This window comes from Chelonoidis abingdonii, chromosome 6 (genome assembly GCF_003597395.2).
Source record: "Chelonoidis abingdonii isolate Lonesome George chromosome 6, CheloAbing_2.0, whole genome shotgun sequence".
Classification (NCBI taxonomy): domain Eukaryota; kingdom Metazoa; phylum Chordata; order Testudines; family Testudinidae; genus Chelonoidis; species Chelonoidis abingdonii.
The window spans coordinates 111864848-111884637 of NC_133774.1; positions in this window are offsets into that span (position 1 = coordinate 111864848).

The following is a 19790-nucleotide window of genomic DNA, read 5'->3' on the forward strand; positions in this document are numbered from 1 at the left end:
CATAGGAATAAGTAGCCAAACAACATTGTTTGCTGTTATCTTTTATTTTATTATGGTATTTACAATAAATGTGACAAATGTCTTGTCCCCTTTAATAAGATCCTGCTAGTTTTTATTGGTATAACAGGTTCAGTGAACTGCATGGTGGCTAAGGATACTGCTTAAGGATCTGGTGGGCCTGTATTCAGTACCAAGCTCCTAACAGATTTTTCTTAACAGTCATTCTTACTGAGTCTTAAGCTATACTTGTAAACAATTTTTTTTTAATCTGTCTTTGTAAAAGCAAATGTGTCCATCCTACTGAATTGTTTCAGGAATCTAATTGAATTGGGAGATGGTCTCTCAGCAAGACTGGAAAGTCTGGATCTTACTAGCGTGAAGACATGAGGTTAGAATGCCTTTTTATTTCATACATGCAGTGGTGTTGTCATGTTGGTCCCAGTATGAGACAGACAAAGTAGGTGAGGTAATAGTCCAATAAACATAACTTCTACTGGCAATTTTTTTGAGATTAACAGAGCTCTTCGTCAGGCTGTCAAGGTAAACAGAATGAATAAGATAAATAGAAGGAGGGACCATCTGTATACCTTCTCTGGTTCTGAGAGAAAAAGAGAGAGAGTTCTGTGAAGCTTGAAAGCTTGTCCCTGTCACCAGCAGAAGTTAGTTCAATAAAAGATATTACCTGATGTACTTTGTTTTTCCATTTCATAGAGATTACATATTTCTCACCATATTGAAATGCTATATTGGCCAGCTAAAGTAGGGATCAAATGGCTATTATAAATTTTACCTTTGTTCTGAGGCCAAATTATGTGCTTGGAATTTGCAAAATGCAAAGATTTTCTTGTTATAAATTGGAGTAACATATGTTGTTTAGGGTGTGGTGTTTTGTTGTTTTGGTTTTTTTGCTGGGTTTGGCAGGAAGAAGAAACAATCCTGTCACTTAAGCACCAATCCTGCAAAGAGAACTGTTTGGATGGATCCTTGCTCCCAAGCAGAGCCCTCTTAACTTCTGCCCACACCATTTTATTTGCAGTAAGTATTTATTGTGTGCAGTCCTGGGATACCCAATTGAGATGAAAAAGTATTGTAACCTGTGGAGTCAAAAATTCCGAGCCCTGTATATAAAGAAGGAAATGGGAAAGCATTTGGGTTCATACCTCAATGCTATCAAGGAGGATCTGCTTCCAACATAAAGGGAGACTTCTAATGTTCTTTATGAATACATAAATAGCTGTTATAGCCTTTAATTGAGAGATCAGTCCGTTTAGCAGGTCCCAATTCTTGGTAAGTTTCCCATCTCTCAGTGGTTTGTGTCTATAAACACTCTGCAAAGTGGTCTGGGGAGGTTTGTATGAAAAGGAACTGACAGTTTAATTTGAGGGATTTTAAAAATATTTTTTGAAATATGCTGCACTATCAAAGTAAAACATTTTCCTGTAAAACGTACATATATAGGGAGGAAAAACAGTGTAGTACAGAAGACCATGGTTTTTTTTATCATGAAACTGTTAACCCCAATTCTGCAAACACTTAGAGCATAAACTTGAGTAGGTGCTTATGAAGTCCCATTGAAATCTATAATTATAAAATGGATTTTTTTAATTGTGAACTCTTATTTATCCAGCATAGGTGACTTCTGGTAAATAGTGATTAAATTTCTTCTCTAGTTGTGATTATTCAATGTTTATATTGTTTTTATTATACATATGAATTTTCAGAATATATTTAGTTGAGTGAGCACAGTAAAAATCCTAAAGGAGTTACATACAAAAAGCAGTCTCTAAAATATTAATATAAAGCAAGGGGCATATATCAAAGCAGTGCCTCTCTGACTGTAATTAAGTTCCTAGATAATTGAGTTCACAACCTTTAAGAACCACTGCATCATGGAATGGAGTTGGAGAAAGCTTAACACAACATCCTGTTTGGGGTGCCCAATTCTACCCCCAGGGAAATCAATGGGAGCTTTTCCAGACTTCCACAGAAACACAGTCAAGGGGATGTTTTGGGATGTTTACAATGTGATGTTAGTTTAAATTTGTGGTGAGATTGCCTCAGTGTTGGGACTTTCACCATCATTTATGTATGTGACTTTGCAATGTAATGTCAGGTAGCCACACAAGTAGTATTTATAGCTCAGAAATAATTGGATACACTCTTAGACTGAAAACTTGCTCTCAATGTTGTCTTTGTCTACTGCTAGGACAGAATGTTGGGGCAAGGAGAAAACTGGCCTCTGAATTAGAGATCTTGTTACAAGAACAACAGAACAGGGTTAAATATTTTGTGTCTGACTATTACATAGTATCTCCTTTCCCTTGAAACATACTCCTTAAAAAAGTTAAACAATAACACACATTTCCTAAACTTTGGGCTAAGGATTATTTTGCCCCACATGGAAACATATTTTATTTCACAATGTAGATATTTTGGGGTGGATTCTGACATAATTCAGTCAGCCCACAATTGCTTCTGGAACTATCTGCACTTTGGAACTTCCAAAACTATGCTCCAAACACCTTCTTCCATTTGGTCTTGGGGTTGGTCTGTCTTTGGTACTCCAAATATGTGAACAAAAAGGCAATGTTCCTTCTTTACAAAACTAGATTCTCCTCCTTCCCACCCCCACAAATTTTAATATGTTACTAGATTCCTCTGTGTGTGTGTGTTTTATAGCAGATGACAAGATTTTGGTTCAAATGCTGAAGATGGCCTGAACAAGCAATAGAACCGTGTCTCCCAGCTCAAGAAGGTCAGGTCTGGCTAGCCATTTTTGATTGATGTATTTTACCTTGCATTTTCCAAAGACAGAATGGTTGTCTTACCTTGTGTGAGACTGTACAAACAAAGCGAAAGTCAGTCCCTGTCCACAGGGCCTGTAGTCTGAACAGGCAAGATAGGTGAAGGATGTGAAGTGCAGTGACTTCTGGAGGTCACACATGGCTTAGTGGCAGAAAGAGAATTGGAAGTGTAGTCTCCTGACTCCCCAAACAGAACTTTATCTACTCTACCTGCATTGCCTCCCCAAAGCAACTTGTAGTATCTTTTCTTGATTACTGTCTTATTCTGTCAAAACGAGTGATATGCCTGATAGTTTGATATTGCATCTCCTACCACAGAGTAAGAACTTTTACAGGTGCTCTTAATTCCTGAACCCATTTATTGTGTCCACTGAGGCATCTAGGTGTCAGCCTTCACAAACAGAATTCTTTTCAGATGTCTCTATGGCTTCTGTGGAAAGTTTTTCTCCCTCTTTAATAACTGACTCCTTAACTGATGTGATCTGTGATTAAGAATAATTAGCAATTATATGCTCAGGGAGAGTCTTATAATCACATTTTTATTATTCTTGCTACAAATGTCTCTACCCTCTTCCTGGGATGCCTGTCTAAAAACATGTCTTTCAAATGCAATGTTCTTCTGTAACTAGAAGAATACACTCTAATTGGCCATGATTCTATCATAGTCACCATTGTCTCCACTCTCTTCCAACATATTAGAAATACCCTATACAGCAGAACCAGACAAACACAATAGGATGGCCTGGTACTGTTCATATTTGTCGACTCACTCCAGATCTGCAACATACAATAATATTTTTTCTCTATTTTCTCTAGCAATGGGAGATCACACTTTGTTTTCAGACAAATCCTAGGGTCCAAGGCAGATATATTTGGGAATTTGCCATCCTTTTTACTGTCAGTGTAGTCTTTATAGGTGAGGAACGACTGGAAACACCCACCAGTGCTTGTTTTCAGTGTTGTCATTGTCAGCTGGAATGGAGAGAGCCTGTCTCTGAGTTAAGCTTCAGGTCACAATAGCAATGCTCGATGTTGTTCTGGCTTGCTCCGAGTCCATTCATTGTATTACTTTCGGTCTCTTCTCCACCTTTTTTCCCATTTTTGGCTGCTAGGATGCAGAGTATATCGCTCCATTTTTCTCCCCCCTTCCTTCTATTCTTCTATGACTTCTTGGCTGCTACTAAGAACATTCCTACTAGCTCCTTCTCTCACTGTATCAAATTAATGTGCTGCAGACAACAGATACAATTGCAATGTAAATCTCTCTCACACAGCTGGGAGTAGAACCCTTTTCATTCTGCTTCAAACACAGAGCAAGTAGAATGCTCAGTAGATTTGTGGACTGAGTCATATTGGCAACATGTAAGTTGATACCTACATGTTACATATCGCTGCTCTTGGCCTCAGAACATGAGATGATCTTTTGTACTGTGAGCCAAAACCTACTGTCATTTATAATAGTGCAGCAAACTTAATTTCTCTTTAACTTACCTAAGTATTTTTTGTCTGCTGATTCAACGACGGTACATCCATAAAAGTGAGAGCACAGTTTGGTCCAATGAGTGCTGCAATAATTAACTCTGAATCCTCTTGCCTCTTGTCACCTCTTTTAAGATTATTTCATTTTTGTGTACTTATCCAAGGTGCCATCACAATGGCAGTAGTTAAAGGAAGCTGAGTGGCAAAGCAGGTTAATACAAGAGACTCGCACCTCTGGAACCTTACAAATTTAAATGACGATCAAATTCTGTATGGATTCAAGAACCAAATGAGTTTGCTGGCCTCAGCTGAATCTCAAGTGGACATTTGCCCATGTTACAAATCCAGCACTGCCCTTAGAATAAATCAGGGCAATTATATGCTTAGAAAATGCATCATAGATGTTAGAGATGAAAAGGGTCTGTTAGGCTATCCACTCCATCTCCATGCCAATGCAGGATTATTCCCAACAATGAGTTTTCAAGTACTTTGTCCAGTCAAGTTTTAGGCTGAACTAATGGGTCTTCTGTCTCTTCCCTGGGAGATGATTTAACAGCTTAATATATTTAACTATGCGTTTTCATTCTTATTATGCAGTCTAAATGTTCCCTGTACTAATGTCATCTCATTAGTCATAGTTACACTTCTGTGTACCACTTTAAATAATTACACCCTTCATATATTTGTAGGCCATTATCAGAATAGTGTTTTTTTTCAGGTTAGGATCAAAATGCTTTTGGCAAAGTCATGTGACGAAGCCTGCATAATGCTGGCTCCCGCTATGCCTGGCTCACATCAGTGTTACCAGTCTCTCCTTTTTACAAGCACCAAATTTCTCCACAAATATTCTTAAGAAAATGTTTAAAAGAATGGCAAACCAAATGAGCTTAGACTGTAAACCCACTGAGTATAGATATCACAGGAAGAATGGATCTATGTTCACATTTTTAGTGCCTTATAGATAAATTCTTATTTAATTAAATTTGTAATGATGTCAGTGGCTTCACAAGCCAAAGGGCTTCTCTGCTATATTAGGAAGTCTGTCCTCCAATTTGTTATAGACAGGCCAAGAAGTAACCACAATACTTAACATTCTTTCATATTTCCTTGGAGCACTTGCTGCTTTAATGGAAAGACCAGACAAAAGTGAATTAGAATGACCTTGCTTGTTTGAATTAGTAAGAATTGGTCCATGCAAGCACTTAATCAATGGCTGGCATCAGCCCGGCTCAGCTATGTGGAGGTCTCATAATTTGAGATACAAAGTATCTGTCTTTGCAGATTCCAACACTTGCCCTATCTTCCTCCCAGAACCCACTGTGCTAACACCTGTCTGAACTTGATATTTGAATTGAAGGTGCCTTAATGGGTTTCCAATTGTGCTTCACAGAGCTGCATAGTAAAAAGATTCCCAAGAGACATCAGGGCTCTTGTGCCTGAAGCCAGTGTTGAATGGCAAAGCATGGTGACGACACATTTTATCTTTGCTTTACTCTTTCAAGTTGCATCAGGCTAAAACTTCATGGTCAATTTGCAGTGAATTTTTTCATGATAAACTTTAGATTCTCTCTCTCTCTTTTTTTTTTTTAATTAGAAGGCTTTAAATAACAGAATTTGGACCCAGTTTCAACTTTTTTTCCTAGGTTCTGACTTAAGAAAATACTATGTTTTAAATACCTCTAAAAATTAATTTTCATGTAGTTACAGTAGCTTTTTTAAGACTTCACCACATCACTATCATGAATAATATTTTTAAATGTCCAGGATATTGCTAATTCACACTATAGAACTTATGGCAGGGATACTCTTCATCACATTTTTAAGCTCGCCAAAACATTATTGCTACCCCTTATATTTCTTGGCACTGAAGTATATAGTACAGTATGTTTATGGAAAGGAGACGAAGTTGCCAGACTAAGAATTTAGATAGATATAAATGTGACTTTCATTTATACTGCAATTCTATGCCCCATACACATCATGCTGGACATCATAAATGTTGACTCTGCAATTGTATGAATAACTTGTTTTTTTCAATTTGCTGGCAGTTGCAAAGGACTGGTGGAGAAAAGAATCCAGATTGAATTGAACCAAAACTGAAAATTAGAAAAACTTTGGCAAATCAAAAGCTGACACAAATTTCATTTTGGTTGAATGAAATATTTCATTCAGCCTAGGCTAGATTCATAAACCAGGGAGTGGGGAAAAGGAGACTCCCTTATAATTTTTAAGCCAGTGGTTAGGCAACTCACCCAGAATGAGGAAGAGGTGGATTCAGTTCCCCACTCTGCCTAATGTGGAGCAGGAATTTGAATTTGGATGTCCTGCCTCCCAAGTGAATATCCTAACTATTGGGCTACACAGTTGTTCTAATCCCATCTCTGTCTCAATTAACAGGTTGCTGCTGCTATTGCTGTGTAAATGGTTTCTGAGTTTGGGAGCGAGGGGATGATGGAAAAACTATTGGATGAATTTGTGTCAAATTGTCAAATAGGTTTGGGTCAGCCAAAACGTTGTTTTTTGACAAATATTCAAAAAAATTCATACGGCTCTAATTGACACAATTAAAGAAGGGATGTATTTAGTATTTTTGTGTGCTAGGTGCTTTCAGACAGAAATAATGCTCAGTAATGTTGCCCGAGTTATTGCAACCTTTGCCTTTCTAGCCTTGATGTGTATCTCCTCTTTTTCTTCAAGCATGACAAGAATGCTTCTCAAGATCATCTTTGTCTCCCATTATTCTAACCATGTTCCCCTCCTTGAATCTCTCTCCTGTTGTCCCCTTTTCCATGTGAGGTGCAGGATATGAGGCCTTACCATAAGGCTCTTGTTACATCACAGCCCATACCTACTTCTCTGTTTCTATTCCACTCTGCATCCCCTCTCAATTCCACTATGTCCTCACTCCCTGTTTCTCGCTTTTGTTTCCCTGTCCCACACTCAGCTTCTGTACTTGCTCTCATACGGCTCCTACTACGTGGAACAGCTTCCCAATTTCTGGAAGCTAGGCAAAATCCATCCTGCTTGAAATACCACCTTATGGCTCAGCTTTATTTGTGGAGTCTTCCTCTAAATGTCTTAACTGCTTAGGTCTGTGTGCCAATTTGCCCTGAGAGTAGGGTGTGTGTGTATATATGATTATTTTAAAAATAAATTGTAATCACGTGGAAGCAGGGATATGCCTCAGAGCCCTTAAAAGTGCTAGGTGCACTTATGACCTCTTGCAAATAATGGCAAGTGGGACCCAATTTCACTCTTTCAGACACAACCAAAATAAGTCTGACAATCTAACACACATCTTTTCTTAGAGTAGTGCTATGGGGCATTATTTGAGAGAAACCAAATACAATAGGAAGAAAGTGATCAAGGGAAAATAAAGGGTGAGACTACTTAGGATTTCTTATACTTATGCTTGAACACATTTTCACAAAGTAATTTAACTTTTGTCAACACTAGATTTAAAAACAAAATATTTAAGGGTGGGTTTTTTCTTGCTACTGTGGGATTTAAAAAAGACAGTTTCTGGATGAATGGATAGAATATAAACAGTTTATTTGAAATGACAATCCTGTATCACAACTCAAGAGGTACTGTACAAGAATCTATATAATTTAGTGTAGACGTGAAAGCATGGTGACAGATATACTTATTGTAGTTTTTAAAAGCATAATTATAATTTAATTAGGGAATATTTTTAGAATTAAAAGTGCCGTGATTTAAAATTATCTTTCCTGCAAATTTCCTAGTTCTGATATTCTAGCATGTGCTGTGCATGGGAATTCCAACAGAGTCAGATTTTGGTAAAGTTGTTCTTTCTGTACTTCAGAGGAACCTGAAACATCCAAAGCATTGCACTGCTATTCAATACTATTGGAGAGGTTAAGTGAAAGGATTGAATTCCATTTTTCCCAGCATCCACCAATGATTCTAGGGCTGGCGGGAGAGAGGATTTGGGAACACTTTGTATCTTGTACTCTTTTGTCTGCCTATTTAGACCATGATTCAGCAAGGCCTTTAAGCATGTGCGTAATCTCATTGAGATCATTGAACTACTCGCTAAAGCACCTTCCTGACCTGAGACCTTGTTAGGGCACAGAACATGTCTTCCTTTATTTTGTACCGCCTGGAACACACTACTGATATTTTTTATTAAGAATGCCTTTGAGGCAGGGTAGAATGTTGGCCCTGTTTTTGTTGACCTTTTGTCAAGGGGAGTTGATAAACAGGTTTTCTCCAGAGAAAAGAAAGAGGCCATCACCTCAAACCAGGTTGTGGCCAAATTCCATGGGCTATTCAGTGGTATCAGAAGTTGCAGGAAGAGATCATTGGCATTGTAAGGGGAGAAGACAGCAAGGACAGCATAGCATCCACATCTAGCAGGGAAAAGAAACTTTGTGTTGGGGCTATCTTTTCAAAGAACACTTATCAAAGGTGTACTGGACCATCAAAAGTGAAAAGGGAAAGAACCCCATAGTTATCCTTCACTGGGCAGACATAAGAGACCAGGGACCTCATACATCTGAGAAAAGTGGCTTCTTTAACAAAGGAGTTTGTATTCAATTCCCAGAGACTTCAGACGAAAAAACTGCTTAGGCAAAGATTGTAACTGGCTAAAATTAAGTGTATTTTTGTTTTTGTTTTGTAACTCCTTTTTTTCTATTTTTACTCTTTATACTTAGTATCACTTAAACCTATGACAGTTGGTTTAATAAACATGTTTTACTATAAACCAGTTCTGTGATTGAAATAACAGTGTCAAATCCCAGTTTAATGAGCTGCAGTGTATTCTCTCTTTAAAGAAGTGCAAACTTAATTACTTCTGTGCATGTTCCAGGAGAGGGCTAGACACTGCAGAGAGATGCATTTGAGGAGCTCAGGAGTTGGAATTCACCATTTGTTACCTGCATGGCAAAGTTTGAACTGGCAGAGTTCTGAAGAGTTTTCTGGCAAGGCAAACTATCTGGTGTGTCAAGGAGTTGTCACACAGTTGAGCAGTAGCAATACTCACTGAGGCTGAGAGTAACTGACAGTTGTGGAAACCTCATCAGATTGTCACATTGGCAGATGATATTTGAACTAGGAAGGTGTTGGGGTCAATCTGCCAAAAAAAAAAAAAAACAACAACTGGGTGGTGGAATCTAGGGTGTGACCTCTATGCTGGTAAGACGGACTGTATCTGTAAGGCCTGTGAGCCATAACAACACAGCATTAAAGGCACTCAGATTTGTCGGGCAGACAGCTACACAACCCTTTTACTAGTTGACGCTCAAACTGGCACACACTCCAACCTTTCAACAAGGCTGAGAAGACTGCCGGTAACACTCCTTTGCAAGCTTGCCGGTAATTCCGGGGTTAGCACTGTAAATTTAAGACGTACCAATGCCCTAATTATTGCCCTTGCTGACTACTGAGAAGTAGCATGGGGATCAAGTCATTGTGGTAAGCTGGATTCAACATTCAGCTCTTCCCTTTGTATTATCACCAATATGATCCGGATAGCTCCAGTCTCCAAAACTTCCAGCCTTGGCTAGTATTGATCCCCCAGTAATTAGGCATGAGGGTGGGGTGCTGGCCACATTTCACTGCACACAACTCAAGACCTCATACTTCACAATTTCATCTCAAAACTACATCAAAAGAGTCAGTTAAAGTTAGGATGTCTTTTTCTGAAATAACTGACCCTATCAGACAGGACCTTTTCTAAGGAACAATGGCAACAAGTGGTGTGGGACTGTATTTTGGATTAATGGTTCATTTCATGGCAGACAGACACCTCAGACCTGCATCCCCTAGTCTCTCCAGATCAGTTCTCACATGCCCCTCAGAACAGCCATCTGAACTGAAAGATTCTTCTTTGTTACAACAGGATAGATTGGTCTTTAGCTCCAAAGGGGCGGGACAGGAATCTCAAGAAGCCCAAATGGTTAAAACCTGAGTTAAAAACTGCCCATGACCACAAACTGTCCTCTTTCTCATCTTGTTGTTGAACTGGATGTGTTTGACATCTCCAGATGATGATGCTGTGGGTGGAGTGACAACATCACCTACCGAACATCTAATTAATTGTGCTATCAGAAGCCATGTGTGAGAACAACTACTACTGGCATTTAAAAAATGTAGTATACAATAACAGTCTGAGCCAAGTGCCATAGCACTGATTGAGCTATGAAAACAGAAATGTCTTCTCAACGAGACAACTGACCTCTGAAAATTCAGAATTGAATCAAATTGGCGGAGTAGTGTAGAGAATCTGGTACTGCTAATGCCGGACCTGGCAAAATAGTGTACTGAGGGTATGTCTACACTATGGGATTATTCCGATTTTACATAAACTGGTTTTGTAAAACAGATTGTATAAAGTCGAGTGCACGCGGCCACACTAAGCACATTAATTCGGCGGTGTGCGTCCATGGTCCGAGGCTAGTGGTTATCAGTCGTTCTGTACTGTCTGCTGCCATTGTAAATTGGCAATGAGATGACGGTTATCTGTTGTTCTGTACTGTCTGCTGCTATCATGGGTGCCCCTGGCTGAGGTCGGCTGGGGGGCGCAAAGGCAAAAATGGGAATGACTCCCCGAGTCAATCCTCCTTTATGGTTCTAAAATAGAGTCAGTCCTGCCTAGAGAATGGGGCAAGTGTACTAGAGAACCAGTGTATCAGAGAGCACAGCTGCTCCGTGTCAGATCCCGCAGAAAATGATGAGCTGCATGCCATTCATGGGGGGTGCCCCTGCAACAACCCCACCCGTTGCTTCCTCCTCCCCAACCTTCTGGGCTACCGTGGCAGTGTCCCCCCCATTTGTGTCATGAAGTTATAAAGAATGCAGGAATAAGAAACAGTGACTTGTTAGTGAGATAAAATGAGGGGGAGGCAGCCTCCGCTGCTATGATAGTCCAGCAGGACATTAAGCGGTGCGGGGGAGAGGAGCCCAGCATGCATCCAGGACTATTTCCCTATGCTATGATAGTCCAGGCAGTACAGAATCTTTTCTTTACACATGAAAGGGAGGGGCTGATGGAGCTCAGCCCCAGTTGCTATGATGAGGACGGTTACCAGCCGTTCTGTACCATCTACTGGGAATGACCAGGAATCATTCCTATTTTTACCCAGGCCCCCCCGGCCAGCCTCACCTGAGGCCAGCCAGGAGCACTCACGGGCTGATGACAAGGACGGCTAGCAGTCCTATTGCACCATCTGCCACCGGGGAGGAGGGAGAGCGGATACTGCTCTTCACTGCTGCAGCATCGCGTCTACCAGCAGCATTCAGTAGACATAGGGTGACATTGAAAAAAGTCAAGAAACGATTTCTTCCCTTTTCTTTCACGTGGGGGGGGAGGGGAGTAAATTGACGAGCTATACCCTGAACCACGCCGGACAATGTGTTTGAACCTACAGGCATTGGGAGCTCAGCCAAGAATGCAATATACTTTTCGGAGACTGCTGTGGACTGTGGGATAGCTGGAGTCCTCAGTACCCCCCTCCCTCCCTCCATGAGCATCCATTTGATTCTTTGGCTTTCCGTTACGCTTGTCACGCAGCACTGTGTAGCCTGGAGATTTTTTTCAAATGCTTTGGCATTTTTCTTCTGTAACGGAGCTCTGATAGAACAGATTTGTCTCCCCATACAGCGATCAGATCCAGTATCTCCCGTACGGTCCATGCTGGAGCTCTTTTTGGATTTGGGACTGCATTGCCACCCGTGCTGATCAGAGCTCCACGCTGGGCAAACAGGAAATGAAATTCAAAAGTTTGGGGGCTTTTCCTGTTTACCTGGCCACTGCATCTGAGTTCAGATTGCTGTCCAGAGTGGTCACAGTGGTGCATTGTGGGATACCGCCCGGAGGTCAATATCGTCAATTTGCGGCCACACTAACCCTAATCCAATATGGTAATACCGATTTTAGTGCTACTCCTCTCGTTGGGGAGGAGTACAGAAACCGATTTAAAAAGCCCTTTATATCGATATAAAGGGCCTCGTAGTGTGGACGGGTACAGCGTTAAATCAGTTTAACGCTGCTAAAATCGGTTTAAACGTGTAGTGTAGACCAGGCCAGAGTCATCAGTGCTGCACATCTCCTGAGTACTAAGCTCACTGAAAACAGTAATAAATAATCTTAGGTGTTAAACTTCATCATAACATTGTTCATAAATTCAGTGTATTTTCTTTATAGGTGAGTGCAATGAGCAAAAAGCTGTAAAAAATCATCACAAAAATTTGAATTTGCTAGCAGTATGGTACTAAGATAGATAGATAGATATAAATATAATATCAAAACTTCAAGGGTGCATTTAAATGTTAATTCTTACCAATTTACAACCATCTTCCTGATAATAATGAACAGCCATCCTCTAAGGAGCTTCACTGCCTATGCAAAGGTTTGTCAGAAACCAGAAAATGTCAATCCATACTTTTTTGTGTATGGAAGCTCTGATATTTAACTTGGTTCATTGGTCTTACCTCTTTTAGATGGCTACGAGTTTCTGATGAAATGTAAATTTGAAATGAAAATTCAAACTGTTCCACATCATTAACTGAGTCTAGATTTTTATTCTTCCTTGGAGGCTTGCAGTACTCTACTGGAAAAGAGTATTTAATGTGAGACAGTAGTTCATTGCTCATTTGCAGGACAAGAAAAAACTTGGCTTCAAAACCACTCGAGTTAGCAGTTATATATTGCAATACTTAATTTAAATAAAACCTTAGCTGTTGTTGTGTGTATTATAAATAGCATTATGTTTTTAAAAGAATGTTCTTAGTTAGTCAATAAATCCAAAATAAAACATGCTTGAATTAAAGCATGCGTGTCATGCAAACTTAATTCTATCCCTGTGTGCATTTATGATGGTCTGTAAGTATATGATTACATCCTTTTATTTTTTGTTTCCACAGCACCTTTTTTTTAAAGTACTATTTAGGGCTGGAAAAGACAGTTATGGTAATCTAGTCTGACCTTCTGAATAATCAGGACATAGAATTGTGCCCAGTAACTTCCTGCTTTCAGCCTAGTGAAGTGTACGTAAACTATAGCATATGTTTTAGAAATCCATTCAATATTGATTTGAAGCCTTAAAATGATTGAGACCATGACAGTCTCCTCCTGAATTTTTTTGATAAGATAAACGCAGTTTTCTCTCACTTACTGGAAGGTATGTTTCCCAGACTATATGAATTATTTTTGTAGCTCTTCTCTGAACCCTCTTTAGTTTTTAAACATTGATTTTAAAGTATGGCCACCAGAACTGTATATTGCATTGAATTGTTGAGACCATTATAGGAATACAAGTATTATTATGTGGAAGCCCCCTCTATGTGCTAGGCACCTGTCAGACACTTAAGAATAGTCCCTGCACCAGGGAGCTCAAAATGTGAAGTCTTAGATTAGATATATTACTGATTGGAACTATATTCTGTTTGCAGACACAAAGCATGTAACCAGGTCATGAATGATCACTTGCATATAGGCAACCATTAACTTTGAATTCATTGATCAGTTCAGCTTTATCCATTAGAATAAGATCTACAAATGAGCTGCCCTATCTTGGATGCAATATTTTTGTGTTTGATTAGCCTATATAATTTCTAGAGATTCAAGGATATTTTACTATTGGCAGCCTGGGACCTCAAGGATTTGTCCTTAGTTTGAATCCCTGCATGGATTTTTTTTCCCTCGACACATTATAGATATGTATAAGGAACTGCGTATTCTCTTCTCTAGTGTAATTTGAGGGTCTATAACAGACTTTGTTCCACCAATACCCCATCTTGTGCTTGTTCATTTAGAAAAGTGGTTTTCAGCCTGTGGCCCGTGGACCCTTGAGGGTCCACAGACTATGTTTAAGATTTCCAGAGAGGACTGTACTTCCATTCAAAATTTCCTAGTGGTCTGCAAATGAAAAAAAGGTTGAAAAGCACCGATTTAGAACATGGCTATGTTGTATGGATCTATCACCACTTGGGGAATTGGAGTAATAGTGCAGATGCTCTGTCAATGAGAGAGAGCATTCCTATCTGCATAACCAGCACTACAGGAGGGCAGCTACACCCACACAGCTGTGCCACTGTAGTACTTCTAGTGTAGACTAGCCTTAAGAGCAGTAGACAGTGGTGCAACTTTAAGGTGGAGAGATGGGGAACAGGAGGTGCAAAGGAAAACTGTAGTTAATAGAAACAGGGAAGAGGAGACTGGGGACAAGTGCCGTTGGGAAAAAAAAAGGGGTGGAAAGGAGAAACAAGATGATCAAGAGCAAACATGAGAATAAAATATATAAAAAGCAGAAAAATACACCCAGGGAGGGAGAAGAAGTTGAGAAGAGCAAAAGAGAACAAGGGAAAACAGAGGAGAAAACAGGCAGAGATGGATGGAGAATAGGTGAGACAAGGCAGTGGCATAATGTGAGGAAACACTTGGGGGCAAGAGCTCAACTGTTGCAACTTTGGGAACCACCAATTTGCATGCAAATTGCAAATCTATCAAAGCAGTCACAATGATTTTATTTTTATAATGGCAGAATTCAGCTTCATCTCCACTAAGCAGGGCCTGAAATTGAGATTTTGTTTTTTGATACCAGCTACTGTACTGTTACTATTTACCAAAATAGATTACTCTGTCAGACTCCAAAAAAGAGACTAGTGGTAGGTGGTCCTAAAATATTATCCAGATTGTCTGTGAGCCTCCCTGATCCTCAATCTTGATTGGGAGCTTCCTTCTGCCAAAAGATTCTGCTGGCAGTTGGGAAGGCGCAGCCAGTCTGTCATCTTTCCCACACTTTCTTATCCAGGCAGGCTTTGCATCCTTTACCGTTAGCAGTAATCTTTGTAGGGGCCATTTCATTACTCTTCTGTCAACTGTAGGCAGTGATGCTGGGGCTGTTAATATGTATTTTGAATTTGGAATGATATGAATCTTGCCTGGTTTGGCTATTGCTGAATCTGCAGATTTAGAGCTTCACAGCCACACTAAGCATTGTGGAGTACTCCCAACAAGGAATCAGTGGGGAAGAAGTGGAAGGTACTTGTAACATTTTTATGACTGTTACTCTTTTTTTTTTGTTTGTTTGCTTACAGTGGTGGTAAAGGATAACTCAGGGTTAATGTACTGTTGTTGTAGCCGCGTCAGTCCCAGGATATTAGAGAGACAAAGTGGGTGAGGTAATACCTTTTACTGGATTTACTTTTCTTGATGAGAGAGAGATGCTTTTGAGCTATGCAGAGCTCTTCTTCGGGTCTGGGAAAGGTACTCGGTGTCACAACTAAATTCACTCTATATCTGACTGCATCCTCAAAGGAAACCTGCACAACACTTTCAAAAGATAAGCCTGGGAGCTTAAATTCATAATTCTGTTAGACACTAAAAATCTTGTCTTAATAAAGAAACTAAATTTATGCTTATTACAACAATCTGGCACACCATTAACCCCCTTTTTTGTCCTATGACTGCAGGGGTGTTTATTGGACCTCTTTACCTTGACTGGTCCCTTGGAAAGTGATGCTCAAGCTTATTAACAGGAAGACCACATAAAGCTAAGCACAACCTTGTGTGGGCCAAAGAGATTCTACATATTTTAATAAGATTTAAATCCAGCTGTACTGATGTATATGTTCAGCTTGTTTCATATATATTTAGATAGGTTATTTCATTATACAGTATTGTCTATTTACACACTTCTGTAAATTAAATGATGTAAATATAACAAAAATGCTAATGAATTGTCCGTTATATTGTGTTGAAGCAGGTGAGCTGTGTACGACCAGTGGGCCATATGCTGGGCACCCCTACCTTTGGTTTAACATACGTAGTTTGCACATATTCTCTCTCTTCAACCTTGTATTTAGCAGTGACACTCTAAGTGCCTCTACCAGAGCTGAGGAAGAGCTCTGTGTTGCTGGAAAGCTTGTCTCTCTCTCTCATCAACGAAAGTTGGTCCAATAAAAGATATTATCTCACCCACCTTGTTTCTCTAAGTCAGGGTCAAATCAATTTTAGGTGGTTTGCATGTCTGCAGGAATATTTACTTCAAATAACCCAATCACTGGTACTGAACAAATACAAGTGTCAATTCCTTTTGAATTTTTGCCTCCTCCATACTCTGATTTACAGGATGGCTAGTAAGAAGTGGGGGGGGGGGTTGGGGAGGGGGAATCAAATTGAAGAAAAGAAACAAAGGACTTTGGAGGGATTAAAAACCTCTCTGCTGTAATTAAGATTTAGAAGGAAGCAATAAGTGGGAGAATGATGGAATTCCACCCTGAGAGAAGTGGAGGCATAAGGCCTGTCACTTGGAAGAGTCCAATCAAAAGAGAATTAAGAGGAGTCAAAAGTGCAGCAAAATCTGTATCAGTGACAAAACCCTGGAGAAGATTCACAATATCAATAGCAGTCTAAGGATCACTGTAGCAAAAGGCAGGGGAAAGGGTTAACTGTATTGGCTAGGAATTTTAAATGTTCTGCTCAGTTCAGGGAATGGGCAATGGTCTTTTGATTGAACAAATCCCCCAACCCTAATGAATCATAAATGGGATAGAATGACATTTGGATTGTTTTTACAGACCATATCAATGAAAAGGTTGGGAGGATACTTAAACATCTCTGTGCTCTGTGAAACCTGAGATTGCCTGTGTGAAATTCGGGGCTGTCCTTCCAGGGTGCTGGGGGTTTTCTTAATGTGGGTACAGCCTTCCTCTGAAAGAACAAACACATAGTCGTCTTTCTCTCTCTTGGTGATGGAGTATCTGCCCTCCTCACAAGTATTTCTCATTTTAAGCAGTCTCTGTCACAGTCTACAAATTATTTTGTCAGTCCTTCACTTGTGCTCAACTTAATTTTAAGATCAATGAATTTACTTGCCAATTTGACAGAACCATCAGTTGTTGGTACAATTAATTAAGCCTTACTTTTTTTTTTTAACTCAAGCCCAACACATCTTGCTGAACTTAATTGCCACTCAATCACACAGTGAAATTTTCCTGAAATTAAAACCCTGCTCAGCAAAGGGAAACAAAACTTCAGCTGCTTCTTTAAGTTTCATTTGTGTTTGGTTCTGCCACTCGTAAGATAACAAAATTAGATCTTTGAAAATTCTGCTGTCCACCTTCTCTTAAACAATCCTGTCTACAACTCCAGGTTAAACTGCATAACTTAGGATACCTCTCTGTAGCTTGTTACACTTAGGATCCTTTCTGCAGGAATAAATGAAGTGTAAGAAGTATTGGGGGAGAATGGTGGGTAGAGGGGACATAACACCTTACACTTGAATTGCTGTCTGGCTAGGTTAATCAATATTACAATCAGGAAGATAGCTAGATATTATGCACACTTTACAGTACTTGCCACATCAAACACTCAAACTCCAAATATCACTCATTTAGCATGACAACCCCATGTTAGAAACTAACAACCCATTCACCTTTAAAACATTCTCTGAGTTCCTTTGTGCCAGCAGCCTTTTTCTCTCTGGTATGTTTCCTGTGCTGAGATTACTGTCCCTCTCTCTACCTGAATGGGAAATTGCGGAAATAGCATTGTTGACAGGAATCATTCCTTCTGTGGTTATGAAAAGGACTGGTTACTGTCAGGGGAGATAGATGAAGGCCCAACTTCATGGGCCCTGTTATCGTGTAATCCATAGTCAGACAAAGGTCTCATTGATTTAAATGGAGGTCACTCACTCCTCTAACTCATTGACTGCAATGGAAGTTTCAGTCTGTCTGAGGACTCCAGGATCTGGCCCTTTATCTGGCCAAAATGGATCAATTTTTCACACTGTCACAGCATATTCAAGAAGGACAAAGGTTTTTGTTTAGTGAAACTAAAGAGGACTGTGAGGAAAGAGTATATAAGAATAAGTGGGATAGAAGATGAGAAGGAGAGCAGAAAGGATGTGGAAGAAGTTTACATCTTCCCCAGCAACTCAAAGGGAAAATAATCAATGATCTACTTCTTTTGCTTTCACTTGCTACTGCCCCTAGACATTTAAATATTTTAGAGGTGGTGGAAGGAGATAAGGGTTTTAGTTTGCTGCTCTGCCAGCTTTAGCAATTATTTTTCTATTAACTATTGAACATGATGATTATCCACTTTTAAGCCTCAAAGTGTGGCCAGTCATTTCCCCCACCTCAATACTTCCGGAGACTCAGTTGTCACCTAGATCTCCAGCTTATTTCTGATGCTAGAATTACAGAAGTGAGAGATGGTAAAGACCTGTTTAAATTCAGGGGAATGTTCCTGTTGTACATGTTCTAATGCTTTGCACAGTTTTGCTTTAATCATCCCATACTCAGTGCTGGCCAGATTTACAGCACTTCCTTTGGGAGTGTATTGCACTTTGTGAAATCCATTAAAGTTAAGAAGTTTTTCCTGATACTTTCACTTTCCTAACTGTATCCTATTGCACACAATTCCCTGTTTATTCTACCCTAATTCCTTTTCATTTTGTAGACAATAATCACGGTAAGTTTTTCCCCACTCCTTTAACCTCTGTTAGTTGTTGCTTAATGAAGTTGTGCATAGAATTGGATCCCTGTTAGTCATATTGTTTGGGCAATGCCAAAATATATTCAGATAACCAGGAGTTGGGTAACTCAGAGCAAATAGCCGCTGAATGAATAGTAGTACATCACGACCCCGGTATTTCTTTAAAAAGGTTAGTATGAATCACTGGTCAAAAATTTTCCATCGAAACGGTTTTTAATGAAAAATGGGATTTTTGACTAAACGGACTTTTTTATTAAAAGTGTGTGCTTTCCTCAGAAACTTATTTTTATGTATCAAAAATATTTTGACTGAAAAATGTGAGTTGTAGTTTGCCCCTTGAATCCTAATTCTCTTCTATGGGTTGAGATTCCCAGCTGAACTATATCTCCCATGATACGCTACTCATTTCTCACTCTTCTCCCTCTCCCCCCTCATCCCCCACGCACGGGTGGTAAAAGGAAGCTATGCATCATGAAATCCTTGACAATGGTGGTGGTTTCTTCAATCGATCAGTTTTTCCTCCCCACCACCATAGCTGCCTCATCAAATCCAGAGGATTTAGGTCTTGAAGAATGATATCCAGAAGCTGGAATATTACCACCATATCATAATAAAAGCATAAAAAAATGCTGCTCCTACTATTAAGTTTCCTAAACTATAAGCAGATCACAAACATCTCATAATTCTTGAGTGTGGTTGTCAGGGATTTTATGGAATTACAGCATCCTAATTAATGATTCCCAGCTACCAGGCTTGAGTTATAGGGCTGTGATGCCCTGCTTCAATGTAACAGCACTGGCAAAAGGGTTCGGGAATGCAGTCCCACTGCTTTTGCCTGCGTAGGTACTACCTGCCTTTTGAAGTCCCTTTTAATTGGATGGAACTGACCCTTAACAAGGTTCCATTCCCCATGAGAACCCTGTTGTAAGGGTTGGAATCAGTGGGACTATTTACACAAGTAAAGTTAAACGTTTTTATAAGGATTAGCTGGACTGGGGCCTTACCCAGCAATGTTCTTCTTCTTCTTTTTTTTTATC